The sequence below is a fragment of the Parambassis ranga genome, chromosome 1, assembly GCF_900634625.1.
Source record: "Parambassis ranga chromosome 1, fParRan2.1, whole genome shotgun sequence".
In the NCBI taxonomy this organism is placed as follows: Eukaryota; Metazoa; Chordata; class Actinopteri; family Ambassidae; genus Parambassis; species Parambassis ranga.
Window position 1 is genome coordinate 24,149,054 of NC_041022.1, and position 24,524 is coordinate 24,173,577.

Here is a 24,524-nt window from a genome sequence, read left to right on the forward strand (position 1 = left end):
ATGTGATAGAGCTGGGGTCATGTGGCTTCTGCAGATACGACCTTGCTGTGATGAATGCTTTCAGAGACGGATTGGATTGCACATTTATAAGGTTCTATGAGTTATCATATTTTATTATAAAATTGAAGGCATGTAGTGCACACACACACACACACACACACACACACACACACACAGTAACAGAGAGTTCATTGACTGCTGTTTTCTACATCACCTCCTTCCTGTATGGGAACATAATTGAGGCAATTACAGAATGTAGGAGCACTCTATGAACTGTCCACATGATAAAAGGTGAACACAAACATGCAGTTTACATGAAGCAATAAAGTTTGTGAGAAGGAGCCAGAGGAAGGGGAGGATGTAGCTAATTGTCAATGTTCTGCTAAATAGGCAGTTTATGTGTGGGTGTGTGTGGCAAACCATAAAGAGTCGAGCCAGACCAGCTCCAACATGCTAATTAGTCTATTTAACCTTGCCTGTGCACGTGGACACACACGTGTGCATGTACACACACACACACACACAGAGTGCTAACTTTACAAAGACTAAACCCATTCTGTAATGTCCTTCCTTTAAAATGGAAATGAGTATAGAAGAGAAAAAGGAGCCACGAGTCAAAGTCTCCTCCTCTCCCTCCTTCATTATCTCTGCCTCTGTCTTTACGACTGGGTGAGATCATGTCAGCTTTTTGTTCTATTGAACTATAAGCTTGTGTTAAGCCACTCTGTCCCCTAGGTACAGTCACAGTAACTACTATGATGATGGAAAGACACATGCTAAAACCATCAAGTCCCACACCCTCAGGGAAACGATCAATGGGCATGTGAGTGTAAAGTAGAAACAGACAAAAAAGAAACTCCACAAAGCTCAACCACTGCTCGGACAGTTTTACAGCCTGACTTTAACTTTGTTTTGATTTCTGTGCAGCTGTGATTGCTTTAACACTGACCGAGCAGGGCAGCATGAACAAATCATGTCAGAGAAGGACAGCATATAGAATGGCTATATAAGTGTTATCTGTGATTCATGGGATCTGGCAACCAAGCTAATCCAGCCTGTGATGTTTTGCATTACAAGGTTCGAGAAAAGGAAAGGAAATGTAGAGCAGTCACAATATTTCCATGACATACTCAGGTGTATAATCAACCACGCACACATATGCGCAGGTGAGCACGTAAACATACGCATTCACAAGGAGCGCCCGGTCCCCTGGCATCAGGTTTTTTCTGCTAATGTGGCCTTCAGAGGGATGATTTGTGCGTGCGTGGTACAAATTAGGACTATCCATGAGGGATGCTACAACACAGAGTCACAAGTTACCCTTTGTTTCAACAGACACCTCTAAGACAGCGAAGTAGGCAGACAAGCACATCTGCGAATCTCTCAGAGACAATATAAGAAAGTGGAAAAGAGTCAGATAAACAATTAGGTGCCACTCTGTATTCTAATCACATGTGCATTCGTTTTTGTCATTTCAAAACAACACTTGTTTTATATTTCACTTGGAAACAGCCACAAAACAATTAAATACAATACAAATATAAATAAACTGCTTCACAATAGCAACAGAAGCCGAGGCACGAAGAGAGAAACTCAGATGTATTGAAGAAACCTGTCAGGTTGAACACATGGTCACATATACTGCAAATGGTAATGGTGGTTTGGCCTTTTTAGCATTCAGACTCAAGGTTTAGTCAAGGTAACAAAAATCTATGTCTATGTTAAGAGTTAGGGTACGGTGGCAGGGAACAGGCAGCGCTGAAATATTCATTCAAGAAGTCAAGGGTTCAAGTCCACTTGACACTGCAAGTTGTTTTGCTTTCAGTCATAGTGGGAGTTACCCTGTGGAACATAAGCAGCGCATTTCTATTGTATCTCCAGAGCGGCATCAATTCCCACCAGGTGCATTTCAGAACTGCTTCAGAAGCGTAGTTTATCCGTGCATATGTTACAAGCTCATGTGAGATTAACAAACTCAGGTAGTAATCTGCCTGTTTACCTGATTCTTAGTGTCCTCTCTACATGCATCAGGCTGGGTTACAGAGCACGTCACTCAAACCTCTGTTAACTCCATCAACACCGGTACATACAGGGCAGCTTCTCACCGGCCCATCTGCTTCTCTCTCTGCCTTTTCCTTTCTGATGGTGTCTGTATAAATTGCAATTGCAAATTCCAAAATGAATCTCTTCTGGCTGTGGCTGCTGGTTGCAATGTTAAATCAGCGAGTCTCACAGTCTCACAGCATTTTATTTTGAAAATCTACCAGATTCTACCAGAGCTCAAACATGGTGCAAATTGATGTGTCTAAATAGAACCGGCACGTATGTCTAGCGGAGCAGTGAGGAGCTATGCTTCTGGGACGCCTCTGAAGCGCTAAGCTACGCGTCTGGTTCGAATACTCTCATTGAGTAAAATGTGTTTTGACAGTGGCTGTTGTGCCACTTACATTATGCTGCTGGTGTAAATCCGGCTTTAGGCTTTAAAAACTACTGCTTAAGGTTAGATTAAAAAACAACACAACAAGGACCATTCTCTTCTGCAGTTGTCAGTTTTAGCTGCAGGTACTGCCGAAGAACGGAACATCTAGTTCTATTTCCAAGGACTGAAACATCAAGTTCATGTTACAGAGCACTACCATTACAGCTTCATATATGCACTGCCTTTAGTCCCTCACAATGAGCATTAAGGACCTAAAAATCCAAGAGCTGGCGCTTTGCAGCGATGTGCATCACTCATACACACACACAGTGGTCCAGCACAGGAAAGGAGGAGCTCAGTTACTTCCTGACATCAGACCAGAGGGTATCATGACATGAGTAGGAGGCATGAGTAAGGGCCACAATTACAAACATACCCTGTGTTCACAGAGTAGTTGGCTCTACTTTAAGGCCTAAAGCAGTCCACTTTTTAGTCCTGAAATCCAAAAGTGAGTTGGCTTTTAAGCCATAAATTCCCCTGGCTGCAAAGTAATCGGAGAGCCCGACCGAGCCAGAAGCACCGCAGCCAGGGACTGAGTCCAAGTCCCTGTGGTGTTGGGCAATTTTTACTTCTTGTGCACTGCTTAGGCACCCCTCAAAACCCAGATGAGCTTAAGTTTCATGTTTTCTTCTAAGACGTAAATCAGTACACACAGCAGCTGTATGTTATGGAGCTTTTTTATGTCCTGATGCAATATGGTGCTGCAATAAGGGGCTTTTCTGATCCTTTTTAAGTTAATGATAGAATCACAGAGTAAGCAGCTCTCACAGTCAAAGTCAAAACAGACCTCTACGTGTTTCTTGCCTTTTTTTACTACAGCACATCGAGCCTGTATCCATGATCACTGCCAGTGTTAGCAGCCAACTGCACCTGAGGGCCAGGAGATGTCTGCTCCGCACAAACGAGGAGTGTGCGCATGCTTTTGTAAGCACAGCCAGCCATGCTCCTGTGCATGTGTGTGTGTGACCTGCTACAAAAAGGAGCAGTCCCTGTCACATAATAATATCCGCTGACAATCCAGGTCACACATACACACCAATACACATGCACGCACACACACACAGACACTTCCTCTGCGTCTTGAGTGACTGCTCTGTTTTGCCTTAAGGCTGGAGGTGACCTCCAAGTTGAGCCTTTGTCTGTATCTCTGTATGTATGTGTGTGTGTGTGAGACGTGCTGACCTGACAAGAACTCCGAGCATCCCCTCTGGTCCTGGTCTACCTCATCTGTCATACCAGTGCCAGTACCAGTGGGAAAAGGATATGAAAAGCTACTCTGCGAGCGCATGCAGATGGCACTATTAGCAGAGCACTGAAATAATATTGACAAGGTCCTAAAAAAAAATGTAGTGAGCCATTAGGGCTATAGCAGCATCATTGTGACAGCCTGTGTGTTTCCCTCTGAACTCAACCCCAGAAAACCCCAAAAGAATGCAGGCTGGATAGAAATACAATATGTGCTACTTCAATGGACTACCTGTGGAAACAGTCACATGACAAAAAGCTTTAGTTGTTTGCTAATCTGTGCAGAGTAGAGTGGAATACTGGTTTGTAGTGGCTGTAAAAATATACCGTTTGTTTCAATCTTTAAATAATCAACGACAATTCTTTCATTATAGAGGCATGATGGTGAACAATGAGCCAACGACGACTGAAAATGCCCCAGTACCTGGGGTTGTGTAAAGATTATTTATTATTGTTATTATATTATTTATATTCTCACTTCATATGAAATAATTACTAATCATGTGATCAAGTCATGTCCATTAGTTTGCTTCCTATATTGCTTTATAAATGATTCATCAGTTCAATATATCCTCATTTTCATCTTACAGTCTTGGAATGCCAAAATACACTTAGGCTTCATTACATACATGTAATTACATCAGCTGATTACAATGTCATGCTATATTGTGTCATAGAGATTCATATCAGCCTGCATGTGAATAATGGTTTGTTTTTCTTGGCTTCTGCTGTGCACTAAAAGGCAATACTGGTGAAATAGAAGGGGGGGAATAAAATAAAATAAAATGAGGCTTTGGAAAGAGACTGTGTGCTAGATTAGTGTTTTTCCCAACTTCTGTTGTGAAGTTGATACGCTCACTGACCAAATGAAATGAAATCCATCCCTCATCTGTCAATGAAAGCATTAATCTCTTTGTGTACAGTGTGTGCGTGTCCAGCACATTATGTGTCACCCACTGCTTCTTCCTCTCCTTTTTTCTTTCCCTGTTACACACTGTTCAACCCTGTGTGTATGTGCATAGTACATACACTACATTCAGTGTGTGTGTGTGTGCATGTGTGTGTGTGTGTGTGTATGTGCATAGTACATACACTACATTCAGTGTGTGTGTGTGTGTGTGTAGCTGCACTGTATAGCTGTGTCCACAGCTTTGTGTGTGTGCAGTGGGGCAGAACAGATGGTACTGTGCGGATCACCATTTGCAATAATCGTTCCATATTTCACTAACTCATAATTATCCTGATTGGAGCTGCATGCTGCCTGAATGACTGCAACATGTGACACATGCCATTCATTCTGTGCTCATTAATCTGGGGAACATGCACATCCGCCTGTTTTTGGACATGTGTAAGTATCCTTCATTGTATCTTAATTGCAATGCTGTGCATGGCGCCCATCACTGCTGCTTTATTGTTGTTTCAGCCTTGGACATTCTCACAAAGTAATTATTATTTAACCCACTTCTCCCACATGTGAACAGGTGCATGTTTGGTCTTAACCTGACAAGAGGAATAATGAGTGGATGGTATAGGGAGCTAAGAGGATAGACAGGGTCATGGGATCTAGTCCCTGGTGTAAGAAATGAACACTACCAAGGTTAGGGGGGGGTCCAGCTGTTATACCCAACTTTGCGTGTACTTGTGTGTAGAGAGTTCTCAACGAGACCCTTCTCTAAATAAAGGATACAAACAAATGTTAATGAGAACCTCTGTGATGAGTGGGTACATATACATCTATATCTCCTCCCCTCTTTACCTGCCCTCTCTCGCTCTTTATAATCAGTGTAGTGCAGCACAGCACCAGATGAAACCTGTGGAAAGTGATTTATTACAGTCACTCATTTTCTCACACACACACATGCATGTGCACACAGGGTGATTTATTGCCGTGCAGGTAGACAGTAGTTCAAGGGTAAGAGATTAGTCTAACAAACGCTGAACACCAAATTATTATTGCACATTTAGATAGAGGACATGGTTTCACACACACACACACACACACACTGCCACTAGTATTTTACTGCCTCAAGTCTGCGCACATTAAATAAGAAAAACTGTGGGATGAGTGGCTTTAGAAAATAAAAATGCTTTGTTTTTATGACCGTTTTTCAATAAAAATAATAAATCACACTACAGCATTTGACACTGATACTCATTACCACATTTTAAAATGTGCACAAAAATAAATGATGACCTAGACAAATGTATATTTGGGTCATTATCTTTGCCATCACTTTGTTACAGTACTGCATGCACCCCCTAGTGATCAGAACATCCAACAAAAGTGACTGACTTTCTTTTTTGCCTCCACTAAATTAATAACAGAGAATGATCATGACAGTCTGTCATCACTTGATTGTTTAGGATCAACCATGTTTTACAGGTTTTATTTTAATAATATCTGCAGCTTTATCAGCCTCGCATAACATATGCCAGTCAGACCACCAGAACATATGCAGACCCGCCTGTAAAAGGCTGCTCTGTAGGCCTACAAGCCAAAATAGTCCAATTCATGTGCGCACACATTTGCCCAGAGCTACATAATTCATCAGCCCTACACACACACATTTACAATTACATGGTGAAAAGGAACGCAGACACACAAAGCCTTTTATAACCTGCTCCTATTGTTTTCATTTGTTTCATCTAATTCTACTTGTGTCAAGATCGATTGAACCCACTGAATATGAAGTGATGCACCCTGGGGTCATGTAGGCAGCTACGAGCAACACACACACACACACACACACACACTCTAGCACTGCCTTTGAGTATGTATAAAACAGATGCAAAACACTATAAGAAAAGTGCACATCTTTGTATACAGCCATGAAGCAACTTCTGCAGATCATATACTTGTCCTGTTTGAAGGTTTTGTACAATGTGCTGCATCAACAGACCCGTTCCTGTGTGTCTATATGTGTGTTTGTTAGACAAAGAGAATGTTCCTCATTCAGACAAATGGGTCAGCAGTTAAAATGCCAACGCTGACCCTGCTGTCACATCACATGGAAGTCTAGTGCCAAAAGTGTGTGTGTGTGTGTGTGTGTAGCAGCATGTACCATCCATTGCTGCTGCTCCAATGTGTGTGTGTATGTGTGTGTTAATGATTAAGACAAAAAGATATATATGTGAAAGAAGAAAGCAGTTGACTGGACATACATTTTAAGTGTATTAGCATTTTAATAGAATGATAAGACTCTGCTGTGCTCCCTCTCTGTTCCTCTCTACCTTCTGTTGGGGAGATATGTCACTTCAAAGGCAGCGATAAATCTTTCTCTTCGGGGCTTTCTGTGTCTTCTTTCCTTTTTAGAGGTATGTAATCGTCAAAACACACAGATTTGGGTGACCCTGCCTCACTCTTTTGGGTGAGACATCACTCTAAACAAAAGGAAGTCTGCTCTTCTCTTTAACTTTCTCTCTTCTTTCCAATCGCTTCCCCTCAATGTCTTTTTCAATTCACCACTCTCACAGACATGTCACCGCCTAACAAAGCAAAGACTCTCTCATCTTGCTGGCTGAACTCTCCCTCTCTCTCTCAGGTTTGGTTTTGGATGGTGACATTCCTAACATTACATGTGAGAGGACATAAAGAAGACATTGTATTAATGGGTAATGGACAAACCCACATTCCTCAGAGCTACTGGAGGAGAGAGAAGAAAAGAGAAAATGAGCTACACACAGAGGGTGAGTAGAGGAGGGGGTGTTGGGGAACATCTCTCTGTTCACTCGGCCTAATTGATGGATTAAAATCTGATCCTGATCTGCTGGTTCAACTGCTCTCTCTGATTCTGCTCTTCCCTTTTCATTTTTTCCTCACAGCCATCATCTCTGCCTGACCCTCCTTCCATCAGTTCTCCTCTCCTTTCCCTGTGAACTGTGCTCACTGAGGCTTGCAGCTGTACGGACATGCTCATACAGCTTCCATTTCAAACCATGACAAGGAGAAACAGTGGAGACTGACACAAAGGGAGAAAAGAAGTAACTCAATCCTTGAAGTTTTTTTTTTCTTCTTTTTGAGACAGGCTCCAGCTCATCACTTGACACTTTCTCACCTGGCCCTCATAATTGGCAGAAATCACTCAAAACCAAGCAACCATAAGTTGGGGGGGTGTATTAAAGAACAAGGAAAATGACAATGACCAGACAGAGTTTAGAGAGAATGATGAGGAGTTTAAATTTACTTTAACGTGACTAACTGACCTAACAGTTACAGAACCTTCACGTTAACTTGTTCAACACAGGCAATGTGGTTGTATAACACACAGCGACAGTGGATGGGAGCTTGTTGTTGAGTGCTGCATTTTCAGCCATCAGGGTTTTGTTGCATTTAGCATTGAGTGTAGTTAACTTGAATAAAACTTCTCTTTGACCCCATCGCTAACTTGCTTACATCTGCTGTTATAGAGGTGAGGATGCACCGTCTCTGTCACACCAGTGTGTGACAGAGACGGGTGCATCCGATACTGATAGTAAATATTGAATTGATGTACACCTCTAAACAGAACTGCAGGAGAATAGATAAAACCCTGACATCAAATGATCCTGACACTGCTTCAAGACTTCTCAAGTTAAGAGCCACTTGGCTTCCTGAGCTGTGAGAGATGGACAACTGACATAATCCTTGTCGAAACAATGCTGTAAAGCTGTCAAATACCTCTGCTGAACCTTGTTCCCTAACACATACCAATGTTGTTTCTTATTTGTTGTGGCACTCAAGTGTTAAATCTTTTTTTTTAGACCTAGCAGTAGATTTGACATGGAAATCTGGGTATCATAACCAAACTACCCTGTAATTTAATGCTCCATTAAGCAGTTTTGTTGACAGTGAATACAATGATTCATCTAATAACCTAACAACAGTGTGCAGCACTGTGTTGTTGGGTTATTAGATAGTTTTTAGCTCGTTGTTCTGTGTGTGCAGACACTGGCAGCTTGACCAGCAGGGAGCTGGACATGTGCTCAAACATGACCTGACACCATGTGCATGAACAAAAATGTTAGGACCACCTCTATCTAATGTGCTTCACAGGATGTCAGAACAGCTGATTTGCAGAGTAATGGGATCTTCACGACGTCTGAAGATGCTCCATTGAACAAGACTTGCAGCTGCACCCTTAGGCTGGGGACACTACAGACACACACAACACACTTACAGACTGGCTTCAGCAGGTTTTCTGCAGTCACCCCAGTAGCGTGATGTTTCCGACCCAGGCCAGTCATATGGAACATTGATCCATGATGATTGTCAAAGTCATTGTGCTACACCTGTACCACATAACTACATATATTGCACAGTGTGACCAAGACCTTGAAACCAGCACTAGAATGTTGGACATACAAAACAAACGTGTTCCATTAAAACTTAGCCCAAGTATTGCTCTTACTGTTTTTGTACTGGACTGTAAAGCTGGACTGTTTCATTGTTGGTCTGTGAGAGGAACTGCAGTGTTTGACGCTTCATTTATCAGCCCTGAAGGATGCCACCTGGGTGATTAAAGTTAGGGAAAGACTACCCTGCCCTGTTCAAGCAGCAAGCTCTGCTGCTGAGGAAAGAAAAAAGAAACGAGTGCTTTGAATTGCCTTGTCAGAGTTTGGACACTTCAGAAATATGTTGACACTAAAGTGTTTACTGATAAAACTAATGTTCTATGTTGCACTAATTTATAGTAGTGAAGACAGTGCATTTACAGATCCAATAAACTACGGCCCTTTTTTTTTCTTTATATTGTACAAGGAATCTTAAAACTGAAGCTTTAGGGATAAAGATGTGGACAGAGGTGGCATGTCACTTTGATAACCTGTTTATGGTCATATATAAACCCAACATTTACAATCTGAACAACTGATTTCAGTTACTGAGGTAGAAGGAGCCTATGTGGTTTCAACTGTCCATGGTACAATCCTCTATGGAAACGCCCTTCTGTGACCAAACAGCGGTGTCTGTGAAATTTTTATTTGAGCACCTAATTGCTGTTTGTCTTCTGTCACCTTTCCTCTGCTCGCACAGTCCTCTCAGTTCTATTTCCTTCATCCACCCTTTCTTTACAACATCCATTACATACATACATTCTCTTGTTGACACATGCACACACACACACACACACATAGAAGAGCAAGGACACCATGGCAGCCTTACACTTGGAAGCACAAAAATAATCTGCGATTGTTCATTAAAGGCACACAAGCTTTCAGACACACCTCTGCAGCAGAATGAAAGTTGCCTTCCTGTATCGGCAGTATCTAGGGGACAGCGTGAGGAAGGGTGAGGACAAAATAATACATTTTCAATAGGAAGTGTGGAAACAGGCCACATGTGTCCAGAGGAATGTTCCTTCTCCCCAAATATTTTCAGAAACACTCTTAAACACTATTAGCATAAATAGCCATTTACAAATGTCTCTCACTGACCACCTCTGAGTTTGATTCTAGTAGGTCTGTGATGGTAGAAATATTCAATAAAAGGCGATGAAGTAAAACACAGACGCAAAGATTTTTTAAAAAGAAAAAACAAACACTTGTGTGGTTCGTCTGCTTGAGTTCAGATTTCCACCACTCTCCTCTGACAGTCTAGTCTCTTGCTTCTATTTAACCCTCTGCCTTCTGTTTCTGTGAGTAGCCCAGGAGTCCAGCAATAAAGCCATGAAGTCCAAAACAATAATGTGAAGATACAGAACTGCAATGCCTGTTTTATATCTTCTACTGCTGCACACATTCACCTGTTCCTCTGTTCATGAATCCATCCTCTGACCAAATTAGCCTGTAAGTCTAATGCAAAACTGAATGTTATAATGCATCGTTTAATTCCTAATATTTACTGACAAGCTCGCTGATCCACAGACACACGCCCTCAAGGTATTTACAATGCAGAATGTATTCACCACACACAGCTTTTGTTTATGCAGCAATATGCTGAATACACACACAAACCTAAATCTTATTATGTGCATACACACATTTACCCAATGCCCCATGCACTACATAACCACACACACACACATATATATATGCACACAAGGAGCCAAAAATGTGCACACAGTGTACCTGAGGTGGCACCTTGCTGTGATTTAGGTCACTAATCCGTTTCCACAATGATGGTCTGCCTGCAAATCAGAGCACTGGGCTTTGTTGTCCATTCATTGGAAAATCCACATGCACATCTCTGGATCTCTGGATGGGACTGGTCTCTCTCTCTCTCTCTCTGCTTTCTTGTAACCATACTCTCTCTCTCTATCTGCTTATCTGTTACAGAGTCATTCAATTGTGTGCAGGGATTTGTGTGTGTGTGTATTTAATAGGAGACAAGCTGTTTACAAGAATATGGAAAGACACTGTTGAGTATCGAGCAAACACGACGTGATTGTTCGAGCACACAGACCCTCCAGTCGCATGCACCTATTTCAGAAAATTGCTCACAACTCTGACCGCTGTGAAAGAAATGACCAGCTCTGTCTGTCTTACACTGCTGACCTGTGTGAGGTTGCTTCCTCCATTGTAACAGTGGATAATCACTTCTAATTCTTTGACATTTGATTCTTTGATATCCGCAGTCCATGACCTTACATGAAAGAGATTAAGACTTTTGGCAAGCAGCAACACAGCAGACTCTCAAATGTATTGTTTCTATACTTTGTGAGGGATTTTGAGCCAAACATAAATGTACATGCCTCATGCACAATCATGCATTGTTTGGTTTGCATTCATGCACAACATGATACATTGTTGAAGAGCACATGCAGGGATTGGGTTCAAAAACATCATCAGCAGATGTTTTTTTTAGAATCCCCTTCCATGCTACAATCTATTTGTTCAGACTGTTAAATAATGGACCATCAAATAAACAGTGAACACACACAGGGGCACTTACTGGCATGCATACAATAATTCCAATTCAGTCTGTAACAATGTCATCTGAAGTGACAGCCAAACCAGTGGTCACTGACTCATGCCTATGAATTCAGAGCTAAAGCTCCTACTGTCCAGCTGCATTGCATACAAGGTCTAGACAAAATAACATGAACATTTGACAATATAAGTCAGAGATGTCCTCGGATTATAAATGTCATGGTGTCTGTACCATCTCCCTACCAAGACATGCAGGGATAGTTAGAAATAAAAACAAGACGATGAACATCAAGTCAAAACTCTATGCTTCTTGAAGTGAAATTAGTTTGAAATCTTGACGTGAAACACATTTAAATGATATATACTTATTAGATCTTAAGTTTACTACAAACCACAATATCTCTCTACTCTGCACAGAACCAGCAGAAAGCCTGTAGATCGGCCAAAACACTGCTGCTTACAAGTCACTCATTGCTTTTCAGTTGAGATGAAGAGTGCAGACTTTTTTGTAAGAAAAAGACAATTACATAAACATCTAACAGTGTAAATGTAGTGAAGGTATTCATGGCTACACATGTATCAGTGTGGGAAATGAGAAACAGCTCTCCCTGTGTAGGCTTTTTTCAGCGACCACATGAAATGTGGATTTTCAGTCCCACTTGTGCCATCATGCAAACACAACAGTTAGACGTCTGTCTCCAAGACCGAATAAATCTATTGGCATGCACCTACCTGTCAGACGACGTAACAAGATGAGATACTACTATAAGCAGCCTGACTTTAACCCTCGTGAATGCCGACTTGTTTTATGTTAAAGCTGTAACTCTGTGGGGCAATTAGCATGAAGGCAGCAAGCCTGGGTCTGGGTGAGAAATGGAGGATTTATGACTGTAAGTGCAGAAACAAACATTTAAGAGTACCTAAGGCAACTGCAGCCGTTCAGGAGCCCCAGTGTAATGAAAACACACCAGCTGGACCCATTCAGAATGTTTGCTTTTCTTCCAAACTGTGGGCTGAAAGAGCCAACCGTCTCTTCAGAGAATTCAAAAAAAAAACTTTATCTAATGACAACAGAAAGAAAAGGTTAAAAACACAGCAACTCTTTTAGCCACCCATTCCTCTGATGCAGGCTGCCACAATACAAAGACTTTACAACTAATGATTTTTTCAGTGTTTCCCTGCACAAAAAAAATCAAATACCCCACCGCATAGTGCAGCAGGACTCCCTCAAAGGCATTTACTTAAGGTCAATTAGTTCCAAGGCAATTAGCCAGTCTGAGTGTCACTGAATGCAGAGGAATTATCCAGGCTGCTGGACGGAACACACACACACACACACACACATGCACACACACACACGGAGAAGAATGGGTCTACTGTGCAGCAACACAGGCAAAACCTAGAAGGTCAGTGATGACATGCTGACATGTGTCTGCCATGTACATCTGTACATGTACATGAGTGTGCGTTTAGGAGAGAGAGAGAAAAAAAACACAATCCCCGGGGGGAAGTTATACAGTGCTATTAGCCCAGTGCTTGTTGTAGTTATGCCTCCTCTGTCTCTGCTTCTATCCACTGGAGGAAATGTAATTATATCCTGAGACTACAGTTAAGCCATACCCACTCCTCTGCAACACACATTTAAATGAAATGCATAAATTAAATAAACCTGTCTGAGAGAGTGTAATTAAAAAGAAAAAAGGGAAAAAAGGCTGAGGAAAGTGCCTGTCCCAGTGTGTGCGTTCAGGGTGTGTGTGTTTGAAAGTCAGCGTAATTGGCTGACTTTAGCTAGCTTCACTGCCGATATTAACCGCAACGAGTGGGCGCAACCCGACCACATGTTGCACACATACCAAGTAAATACAAGGTAAATATATCTGTTGTTTCCATTCAGTGTGTTCGGAAGGACACAGGCTGCTTTAAAAACACAACATCAGAATCCACCGATGTCGCACTTTATCACTCATCATGTTGCTGTTACACAAACCTAGAAAATGTGTACGCTCTGGCTAGTTATAGGACTTGGGCATAAGTAGGAGGAAATTGTTTTTCATTCCATCAAATAAGACCTTCACATTACACAGAAATTGTGATTTACAAATGTAAGTGTTCTTCCCATAAATCTCGTAGCATTTTTATAAGGTAGAACACAGCAAACACTGATCAAAAACACATTTTCAGCTCATTTGCAACTAATGGCTGTAAGAGCAAGGCTGAAAACTGAATAACAAAGCCGGCTGATCTGTGGCAGAAGTGTGCTTAAGTGCGACCTCAAACAAGAGAATGCAGTGTCAAAACCCATGACCGTCACGCACTGTTACATTTTATTTTCTTATGAATGTGAAACTTGATGCATATGGTCACATTTGGCCCAAGAAACAAAAAACACAAGGTTAGCAATACTATCCCCAAAAGCAAGTAGCAGTGTAGGGGCTACGGTTGTGGCTAGAAGACCAGCACAAGACATTTAGCAAAGTATAGCCCAGGGCAAGGTCCTGAAATAACCCTCCTCAGTCAGACTGAGTGTTTCCAGGCAGAACGAAAAGTCCAAATGGCTCAAGGTTGTGTAGCTGTGGGCTAGCTGCTTACATTAGCCCGCAGCTACTTACAAAGTGGGAAGGTCTATGGGAGAAACGGACAGAGCCAATGGGCAGAAATGATGCTGCGTGCAAATGTGTGTAGTTATCACTGACAGTATGACACACTGAGACATTTTCCCACCAATCATTGAACACAGGCCTTCAGTTTGTCATTTTTCAGTTTCACAATCAAAACTGAGCTCAATCCAAGAAACAGGAGCAGGCTCATGGTGACCCACTGGATGGAGGAGGTGAAGACGAGGCAGATAACTCATGCCAATGAGCGTACGCACAGTGACCCTTTACATGCATATCGCTTCTCAGTGTTTACATGCAAGGTGATCACAACTGCTGTGCAACATGATACAGTCAAATCTGATCATAGACAGCTTACTAGGTCACATGCACACACTCAATGAGAGTAAATGAGCTACCTGATTGCTCTTGATGCAGGAAAACTGGCACCACATTATGTTATCCCATTATGCACACGGATACTTTCAGCAGCTGCACAAAGCGTTAACGTTCTGCCGCTCACCAGTATAATACCTGAGATGTAGACTTTTCTATAGTTTTCATTTTGCAGTGGAGTTCAACAATTCAAGCCATCACTGAAAGGGCAAAGTACGGCGATTTCTCATCAAGCTTGAACAGAGTAGAAAAATGTCAACTTAATTCCACCCTTTCTCAGGAGGAAATTCTCTCGCATGACACTCTCACTCCACTTAAAATCGTCTCTCAGGGTCACTTAAAGGAATTTGACCAAAACTGTTAGGATACAATGATTTAATGTCATCTTTATCTAGCATAAGCACTCATATTTTAGCTTACATTTAGGACCAGTAACATGCTAGTTGTTAGTATTTCTTTCTAGAATAAAGAGTGTAATTAAAAAAAAACTCTGGTATTTCATAAGTAGCTGACAGTGTTTTAAATTCACTCCACGCCACATCAGTTTATTGTACCTCCCCCTCTACATGTGTTGTTTCCTCTGCTGTCATACATCACAGCCTCTGATCTGACTGAAAAACCAATCAGTGAAAAAAGGGGGGGGGGGCACGAGAGAAATGAATAAAAAAGAGCAAGAGATCAATCATGCAAATCAAGGCAAAAAGCAAACATGCTCGCAGATACACAAGCACTCAGAGATGCAAACCCATCCACACACTGCATGTATTCTTCAAGACGTGGAGCTGATCAAGCAACACTGATGGAAGACACACACATATAGACAGAATAAGAAACTCCTCACTCAAACCACTCTGCAGCAACTAGTGTCCGCCTCTCAATGTGTGTGTGTGTGTCATGTAAAAATCTGGTGTGTTTGTGTGTTCAGCCATCAGGTGAGGCAACCACAACAGCACAAAAGCACAAATGTCAGCACAGGTTGGGGACACACTCACACACTCTGTCTCACACTCACACACACACACACTTCCTGTAAACTGACCCCACGGCCTGCAGAGGTAGCGACCTTGCCTTGCCCCTGACACGACCAAACAAAAGATTTGGATAGAGGGAGGAGGGGTGCAGGAGCAGGAGGGAGTGGTAGTAGAGGGGGAGGATGGGGTAACCCGTAAAGAGGACATGGGGTTAAGTGTGTGTGTTTGTGTGTGTACACAGTTGGGCTTTCTTTGTTTGCAGCAGTAGATTAATTCCTGTGGTTATCTCTCTCTCTCTCTCTCTCTCTCTCTCTCTCTCTCTGATGCTCTCTTGTTTTGGATTTTTTTTTTCAATACAAATACCAGCGACCACTGCATAAAGTGAAACAAAAAGAAAAATGTGGCCTACATATCTCCCGCTCTCCTATTTCCCCTTCTCCTTCTCCCCATCCAGCTACCTCTCCACTTGATGGTCTTTGTCTGAGTGTGAGCGAATAAATGGAAAATGGAAGAGGCACACATTTATATTATTATAAATAACGTCCTCACTGAACTGCCTATGTGACTTCTGTCCTCATAGTTATTTTAAAAAAGAAAGAGAAGTTTATTTATTTTATACCAACACACACACACACACACACACACACACACAAATCCATACCCACCTCAAACATCCCATATCAGATGTGCTTTAGAATTAAGTTGGCGGTAGTAAGCTAGACACTGTGTTGTGTGTGTGTGTGTGTGTGTGTGTGATCATCCACTGTTTAAGCAGCTCAACAAAACAGATTCTGCTGAGTTGACGAAGTCAGCAATCATCTCCAGCAGCCTCAGGACACACAAACATATGCACCGCAGGATTTAAGAGTGCTATTAAAGTCCACCTCTCATCCACCCATCCGTCAGGAGGCACCACTGCACGTCCTGCATACTGTAATCAGAGCCTTCTTCTGCACATGTGCACACCATAACTGTTATTCATCCATCCCAATAACAATCTTCGCAGTTCTGCGGCTGATAAAATAAACACACTGCTTTGTTGCTGAAGCTGTGAAGATGCTTGATAATCCCCTTTCACTCTAGGTCTATTCATTCAAAAATAGATTCACATGAACACTACAAATTAGCAGATCACTTGTCAGCTGCTTGATGTGTTAGGCTTCATCATAACCCAGAGAGGAGGAATGGCTCCCTGCAGGATGCTGAATCGTGCAGCAGATAAAGATCATCACTGCAGTCCGTCAACAATGAGCTGTCACACACACACACACACACACACACATATGCACAGAACCATGGAACAGGTACACACACAGTCTCTCTAATCACCACTACAACCCCTGACTACACCACCTCCAGGTGCTCATGGTTTATTTTCCCGTCACATCGTCTGTCTTCATTTCCCAGAGAAGCTAGATAAGACCTGAAAGGAGCCTGCTAGTGATACAAGGGCCCTGTGTGTGTGTCTGTGAGGGAGAGACAGATTTATTGTTTACATATTCAATATTATTCACAAGACTGCTACTTTGTTGGTTTCCTTCTGACAATGTCCAGCATATTTGTAATAATAAAGTACTTCCTGCAGACTTGTTTACAGCGAGCTAATAGTTTCTCCACTCTCATTATCTAGAAGCTTAACCCTCGGCGAGGAGCTAGCCGTTTTTTGACCCTTTTGTGCTCCTGTTGTTCTTCTCCAGCAGCATTTTTGTCCTGCCGTGCCTTGTGATGGCTACAACAGGGCTGTCATGACGTAACGGAGCCCTAGCGCTCGCTGTTGACAGTGATCCAGTGAGTGCAGCTGTTTGGCTAAAGGCTTTATTATCACCGACACAGTCAGCTTTTATCCGAGGTGGTACGCGATTTATATTGTGGAGGTCACGTCACATTGGAATTCTCCATGTAAACGAGGATTTCTAGACGCTATTCAGAGGCAAAAGGGGATTAGAAGAGCAAAGACATAAAGGAGGAAAGAGAAGTAGGGAGGAAGACGAAGGAGCACGGAGGATAAAAGAGAGACAAAACGAAGAGGAGGTGCGTTTGCAAACCATCTGGACTCAGTCTCTGATAAGAAACACTTAGTCAGCAAGCACCTCATCACTCAGTCTTCTCCTCCTTTTTCTCCCGGTCTTGTATAAACTAGTCTGAACTCTTCTTTCTTTTTTGAACAGAATCTCCATGCACTGATGTAGAAATGAGCAGAACAATGATAATGTGGGAGTGTAGAAGAAAGTAAAAGGTCAGTGGCATTAGAATTCAGTCAAAGGCAGAAAGTCCTGGGAGGCACTTAGTGAGGTGAACAGGAAAAAAGGCTGCTGTTTAAACACCGTTTAACTCACACAGTGTCTGCAGGGGGAACATAGATGCTTTACTGCAGCCCTAAATGATGTACATGGAGCATGTTCACCAATCACACATTCATTTTTTTGTGTAGCCTATTGTAAAAAAAGAAAGAAAGAAAGAAAAGTGAAATATAAACTGCTTTATTTTACACGTCAATTCCTCAAAAATTTTTACACTTCTTTTTTCTAGAAAGTACGTCTGTCTGTGAATCAGTCAAATGACAGAAATTGCACTGCAAGTGTTCAGGCTCATCTGCAGGCTCTCTTCAGATGTGAGGTGAGGGGTAGAATAAATACGTGGTTTGTAGAGGCACATAGCTACATGGAGCTTTCATATTTTTCCACCACTGAGCACACTGGTTCACATACTGTTGTCAGCTCAGTTACACTTTTGTAAAAATCAATAATTAAACTGTGCAGTTTCGATCTAGTTTCAGGAAAAATGAGGAGTAAACTACTTGTGGTTAAGAGGATTAAGATCATATAAAACTGTTTTGTATAGATAACGATGATACATTTCTATATATATATATAATCTTACGTATCTCTCTCCCAAACATCAGACAGCAGCTGCTGTGGTCACGTCACACCATAGATGCAGCATCTCACGGGATGTGATTCCTAATGATGTAGATGCTTATTTCATTTGTCCTCGTTGCTAAACTAAGAAGCAGAATGTTTGTTTTCACCAATTTGTCCTTTTGCATTAGTGATGAGAAGAGATGCTGCACTCACAGGGAGCCGTCTGAAGCACACACTGTGAAATATGGCATGAGGTACACAGACACAGGTTCTCACAGGTGCACACACTTTCTCACTCATACACCCTGCAGTACATGTGTGTTACTGCTATGCTCTTATGATGAATGAACTATAAATGTCCTTGTATGTAATGAAAAATAATAAAACAAGGAAAAATATGGTCAAAATAATATGAATGAGCGAGACCTTAAGCAGCCCCGAGTGAACTGCTGTAAATCCTGCCGTCTGTGCATAGCTAGAGAATAATGTAGTACAGTATATCACTGTGCACTTGTGTTTGTGTGTGTGTGTGTGTGCATGTGCGTAAGTCCTAGACATTTTAGGAATAATTGAAACTTTTATTTTCTGAGTAATAGCCCCATCTAGAGTAATGCAGTCCATCAGGAAAATTGCTACTGACACACACACACACACACACACACACACACGACTACTTGGAAGGGCACTGTCTTGCATTCATGGCTTAACTCCTGTTTCAAAGTGATGTCCTTCCTCTGATGACTTTCATCATCTTCCTGGCTTTGAAACATAAATACACACACGGACCCCTATATCGCAGTCACTCAATCTATCTCACACATCCCTCTCAAAGGCCTTGTTGCTAGGAGATAGTGCTCTATTTGTAGAGAGAGAGAGCAACAGAGACAGATACACCGTGTGTGTGTGTGTGTGTGTGTGTGTGTATGCGTGTGTGTGTGAGAGTGAGAAACAGTGAGAGAGTAATAGGGATAAATTATAGAAAAGTGCAGCAATGAGAAATTGAGTAGAGTCAAGTTCCTCTAAAACAGAATGAACCTCTCAAGATGTATCTTCACACACTCTTTCTCTCACACACACACACACACACAAGTGACCATGCTTGTTTCTCAGACTAGAAACACAACACTTGCTGGGACAATGTGTGTGTGCACTTGCAGCGCATGCATGGTCGACCAAGTGAATATGTACACATCCGTGCGGCAACCTGAATGCCTCTGTGTGTGTGTGTGTGTGTGTGTGTGTGTGTGTGTTCTTGGGATTGCAGCAGTGGTGGGATCCAGCAGGTCATATAATGGTTGGCTAGTCACATTGTCTGCCTCAGTGGTCAGTCCTTCACACACACTGTCCCCTTAATCTGCAAATACATCTATTATAATCTGATAAAGCCTGCAGAAAAAAAACATCTAACACACTGTGGCACAGACAGAGGAACACAAATGCATTCCCACTGATCTAGGAAACCACACATTTTAGCAACGTGAGTGAAACTTTCTTACTGACAAACAATAATGATAGATCTTTGATTCAAAGCACATTAATCATTACAGATAAAAAAGGGACTCACATCCGTTAAATGAAGCCTCTTTGTTTGTGCACTATAATAAAAAATATCATTTGCCGTAATAGCAACAGCCGTATCTATGTGACAGGAATAATTACAAGCTTTAAATGAGCAAAAGAGGCCTTATAATGTCAAACAAGCGAGGCGCTCCATAATCGCACACTTAGAAAACTTCATACGTGCACTGCAGAATACTAATTATGCCAAATTAGACCCCCTTTTTTTATTGAAGTAACCACCAGTGGAATGTAGCAGCTGTCTGTGCTGCTTGACTGACTGCATTGTCTCTCCCAGTGGTTGGTCTGAAACTCGCGGCCCTCCTAATCCACTCAAACATTCCACAGAATCAGACAAAAAAGGGGGAAAAATAAAATTCAATTACCTACATAAAATGTATCCAGTTAAATATAACTGAGCAGAGTTTTATTATTATTCTAAGCTATCCTCCTTTTTTTAACGCAACATCTGTCATCAATACCCACTGCGCACTAGGCCTAAACCTTTCTGGTACTCGCCTTTCAGCAGAGGGGTAAATATTGCAGGGTGGTGCTGATGTTCCAAAAGAGGACATACATGTGCAGATACAAGTCATATTATAAGCAGTGCTTTTACACTGAGCTGCCAATGAATTCCAAAAGAAAGGCAAATATCATTTTATAGCCCCTTTATTCTATCTCTGACATCTTCTCTTCTCCTAATAGGCCCGCTGGAATCTTAATCAGTTGCACATGTTCTTCTTTCTACTACCGCTTCTTCTTTACAGTCTGTCCATCCACGGCGGCTTTTAAACATTTTTTTCCTCTCTCACTGACAGTTTAATTCCTTTAATCCATCACTTACTTCCTTTTTTGCTTCGTTACTCGGGCACATGTTTTTAGGAACGTCTTGAAATTTATGTGTCCAATTGAAAAGGTACCTGGTGGAAGAGAGGGAGGCAGAGAGAGAGAGAGAGAGAGGGAGCAGTGGAATGCAAATGTGTGTGTCTGGAAACGATTAGGCTAAGAGGCAAAAGCCTGTCTTTTCTTTCTGTATCTGAGCGACAGCAGCACACAGTCCAGCCGCCCTAACCCCAGCCTCACCCTCAGCAAAACACCAAATCAGAAAGGTTGAATTGCTGTAAGGTCGAATCATGATACGTTGACTTTACACACTGGTTTAAACTTGAAAACACACAATGTGAAATGGAAAAAAAAAAGTTTATGGTAATGTAGTTGAATTGGAATGTACTAGTTCAATTATTGTTATGATGCTAACATTTTATTGATGTGGATTATCAGGCCCTTGTTGTCAAGTATACATTAACACACAAAGCAAAACGTTTAAAGTCCTTTTAATTCACTTCCACTGTGTTTATCTGTGATGAGATCCAAGCCTCCTTTGAAGGGCCGAAGAGAAGTCATGTCAGTCAAACAGTGAACAAAAGCCAGTGTTCTAGCCACAAAGAAGCAGGAGGCATTGACCTGAAGACATTGGCCTGACTTTGACTTAGGAGCATAACCCGCCGACACAAAGGAACACACACAGTCTGAGGTGTGTGCTGCAGCTTCACTGAGTGTGTGTAGCATGAAGAGGAGTTATATGTTATTACAGAGTAACATTGACATTTTGACGTTGTGTCTGCAGAATATATGACCTTTAAAGGCCATGATAAAACTTGCTGCTGCACATTCAGTCAAACCACTTCCACTTTCTACAGTCTTGAAGAAAGCAGCATCGTAACAGCACTCTTCTGTTTGAGCGCTGTCAACAGGGCTAACAGGAGCGCACTGTGCAACATCAGCCCGAGGAGCAGTTCCACTGTGGATGAGGGGAGGAAAAAAAAGAGACTCGCTGTTCACAAGGGGCTGTGCTGCCTTTGGTCACTTTGCCAGCCTCTATGAGTGACAGCTGTTTGTCCTGAATGTTCCTCATTATGTTCTCCACATTGATTGGTAACCTAATTAAGGTAATATCCCCCATCTCCATTTCCTCTGCATACGGCCCCTACGTAATGGCCTCAAAATCAAAACCAGACCTTGAAACAAATGCTGATGATATGATTAGGCACTGAAATATTTATACACGTGTGCTTTGGAGCAACATATAAAGCAGCAGGAGCGACGAAATGATTGGCAGCCTCAGCTACTTGGCTGCAGGACTGTAGGAGAGTAGTTGGTAGGTAAAGAAACAAAATCACTTTCCAAAAAGCTGACTGATTGCCAGCTTACTGACTCACTCACTGAGTTCGGAAAGTGTAACCAGGGGGAAAAGAGGCACAGAGAAAGCTGCATTTAAAAAAAAAAATCATAAGAATTTATAAAAGAAAAAAAATATACAACACTTGGCTGCAAGAAAAAGGCTTCCCCATCCCTCCCTCTGCTTGTGACTCTGTTTTGCCACTTTCTCACCAAATGAAACTATGAGGCCCCAGTCTGGCACTGTTCTAACACACACACACACACACACTTGGCTGTTCTTTTATGTCAATGAGTTTACATTCAGTCACTGAATTCACACAATGACAGGCAATTGACTAGAGACCGAGCAATTTCCCAAGGCATGTGTACACACACACACACTGATCCCCGCCGCGCACACACACACACACACTGTGTAAGTGGAAGAACAGAATTCTACCTTGTCTGTGTGAGTACTCCAGTTTCGCCCGGTTTAAAGGGTTAATGCCTCCAAAAAACACATAGGATCCTTTCAGGCACGCATGAGTCGCCCTGCTGCGGCGCGGAAAATATCAGAACACCTCTGTGTGCGTGGCCTTGTGGTTCTTTTCTTCTTCTTGTCTCTCCTTGTGGAAAAAGGTATGAAAAGCCTCCTTCCACTTCTCTTCAGCCTTCTGCGGGACTGCCTCAGTCTTTGCTCTGACTTCTTCTCATCCAGCCTCTGCGCTCCATGTAAAGGATGGAGGATACAAACTCGGGGAGCAGGAAAGATCACCCGCAGGTCTCCTGCTTCTCCTCTTCTCTCTCTTTTCTTTTCTCTCTTCACTGTCAGCCAAAGGAAAAGCAGAATTCTGTTCTTGTATTCTCTTCTCCGACTCCTTCGTCTCTCAGCCTGCTGCCGCCTCTTTACGCATGTGTGTGAACGCCGTCTGCTCGCCTGCTTCTGCCGCCTCTGCTGCGTGTGCCCGCCTCGCTCTCTCTCTCTCTCTCGCTCTCTCGCTGGGCGAGCGAGGAGGGAGGCGGAGCCACGAGGACAAGAGGGACCAGAGGGGATGAACAGGATTGGCTGACACAGAAAAAGGAGGGGGTGAGTTCGATAAAGGGAGAATCGGAGGATTTCTGCTTTCTGCATTTGGAGGCTGGACCAGTAGCTGTGAGGAGTGGAGGGAGGAGGCAGGGCGAGAGGCACTCCCTCTCTCCTCTCTCCTCTCTCTGCATTCTTTTGCTCTGATCTCTCCCAATTTCATGACCACATATGTATTCATAGCACAGCAACTACACCTCTCAGCCGCTCACACATGATCCCTCTCCTCTCACACACCCACGGATTTGCACACACATATAGACTCAGCATTTCTGTGTGTGTGTGTGTCTTTGTGTGTTTGTGCTTGTACAGTTGGGCTTTGAGGCAGCTGTATAAACTAAAGGTACTTAGAGGGAAAGAGGAGTGAGCAACTAAAAGGGACTGTGCAGCACACACACACACACACACACACACAAGGGCATGCATGCACTGCACCGAGAAAAACACCGTGAGGGAGGTTTTGTAACAGTGTTATTTTTGTAGCTCTAATTGTAAATATAAATAAATCTAATAATAAAAAAGAAATACAATCAAGTGTATTTGTGTTTTTCTGAGGCTGTGTGTGAAGCTAATTATTGCTAATAACTGCTTTAATATTTTGATTATTATTTAAATTGTCAGATTACCTTATTTAACATAGTGTAACTCAATCAAATATTTAATTCACCATAATTATTGTATGTTTTTGAATCAAGTGTTAAAAGTTGCATTTTAGCGAGAGTAAATATATCTGTAACATAACAGCAATACTATTCACACACATTTATATTGATCGTAACACACCACGTCTATAATAATAATAATAATAATAATAATAACTAATCACTCTTTAGACATTTGATGGAGAGACCAACATGCGTCCAGTTTGTTTCGTGAAATAGACAAAGGTGATGCAGCAAAGAACACACAGTGGAGTGATGCCCCAACAACCGAGCTCGGTGAAAGGGCTTGACGAGTCTACACCCTCTTTCACGGCCCTGTTCCAGCCTGCACTGCCCTGCCTTCATCCTGTCTTGCGGCTGTGTGGGAAAGCTGCGGAGATGGAGAGGTGGAGCATTGTTGTTGGCTTTTTAATCCAGCTGTGCAGGTAGCAACAGAACCAAACTGACAGCTGTGTGAAAGGGACAGCACGGGCCGCACTAGACCCCGATGCCCCTGTGTCACGCCTGTGATTCCATCTGAAAGCGCGCACACACAGGCCCTTTTTAGTGTAGCATAATGAGGTGGTCCCTTAGCAGCAATTATACGGCGATTTATGCATGCCCCACCAAGTATTGAAACACTCTTTGGGTGTGTAAAAAACACTATAGGCAGGAGCACACAAAGCATATG

The 24,524-nt window shown here is 42.4% G+C and overlaps 1 protein-coding gene across 2 annotated transcripts in view; it reads right to left on the minus strand.

The window, feature by feature from the left end:
• The window catches only part of tenm3 (teneurin transmembrane protein 3), a 180,444-nt gene that overhangs the window by 131,756 nt on the left and 24,164 nt on the right, over nt 1-24,524 (minus strand). Inside the window, exon 1 of one of the 2 annotated variants that reach the window (XM_028409972.1) lies at nt 22,569-23,048. The exons of the other annotated variant lie outside the window; for it this stretch is intronic. The gene's annotated coding sequence lies outside the window, so the exon portion shown is untranslated. Of the gene's footprint in view, nt 1-22,568; nt 23,049-24,524 lie in introns of those variants that run through there. 2 annotated transcript variants of the gene reach the window in all.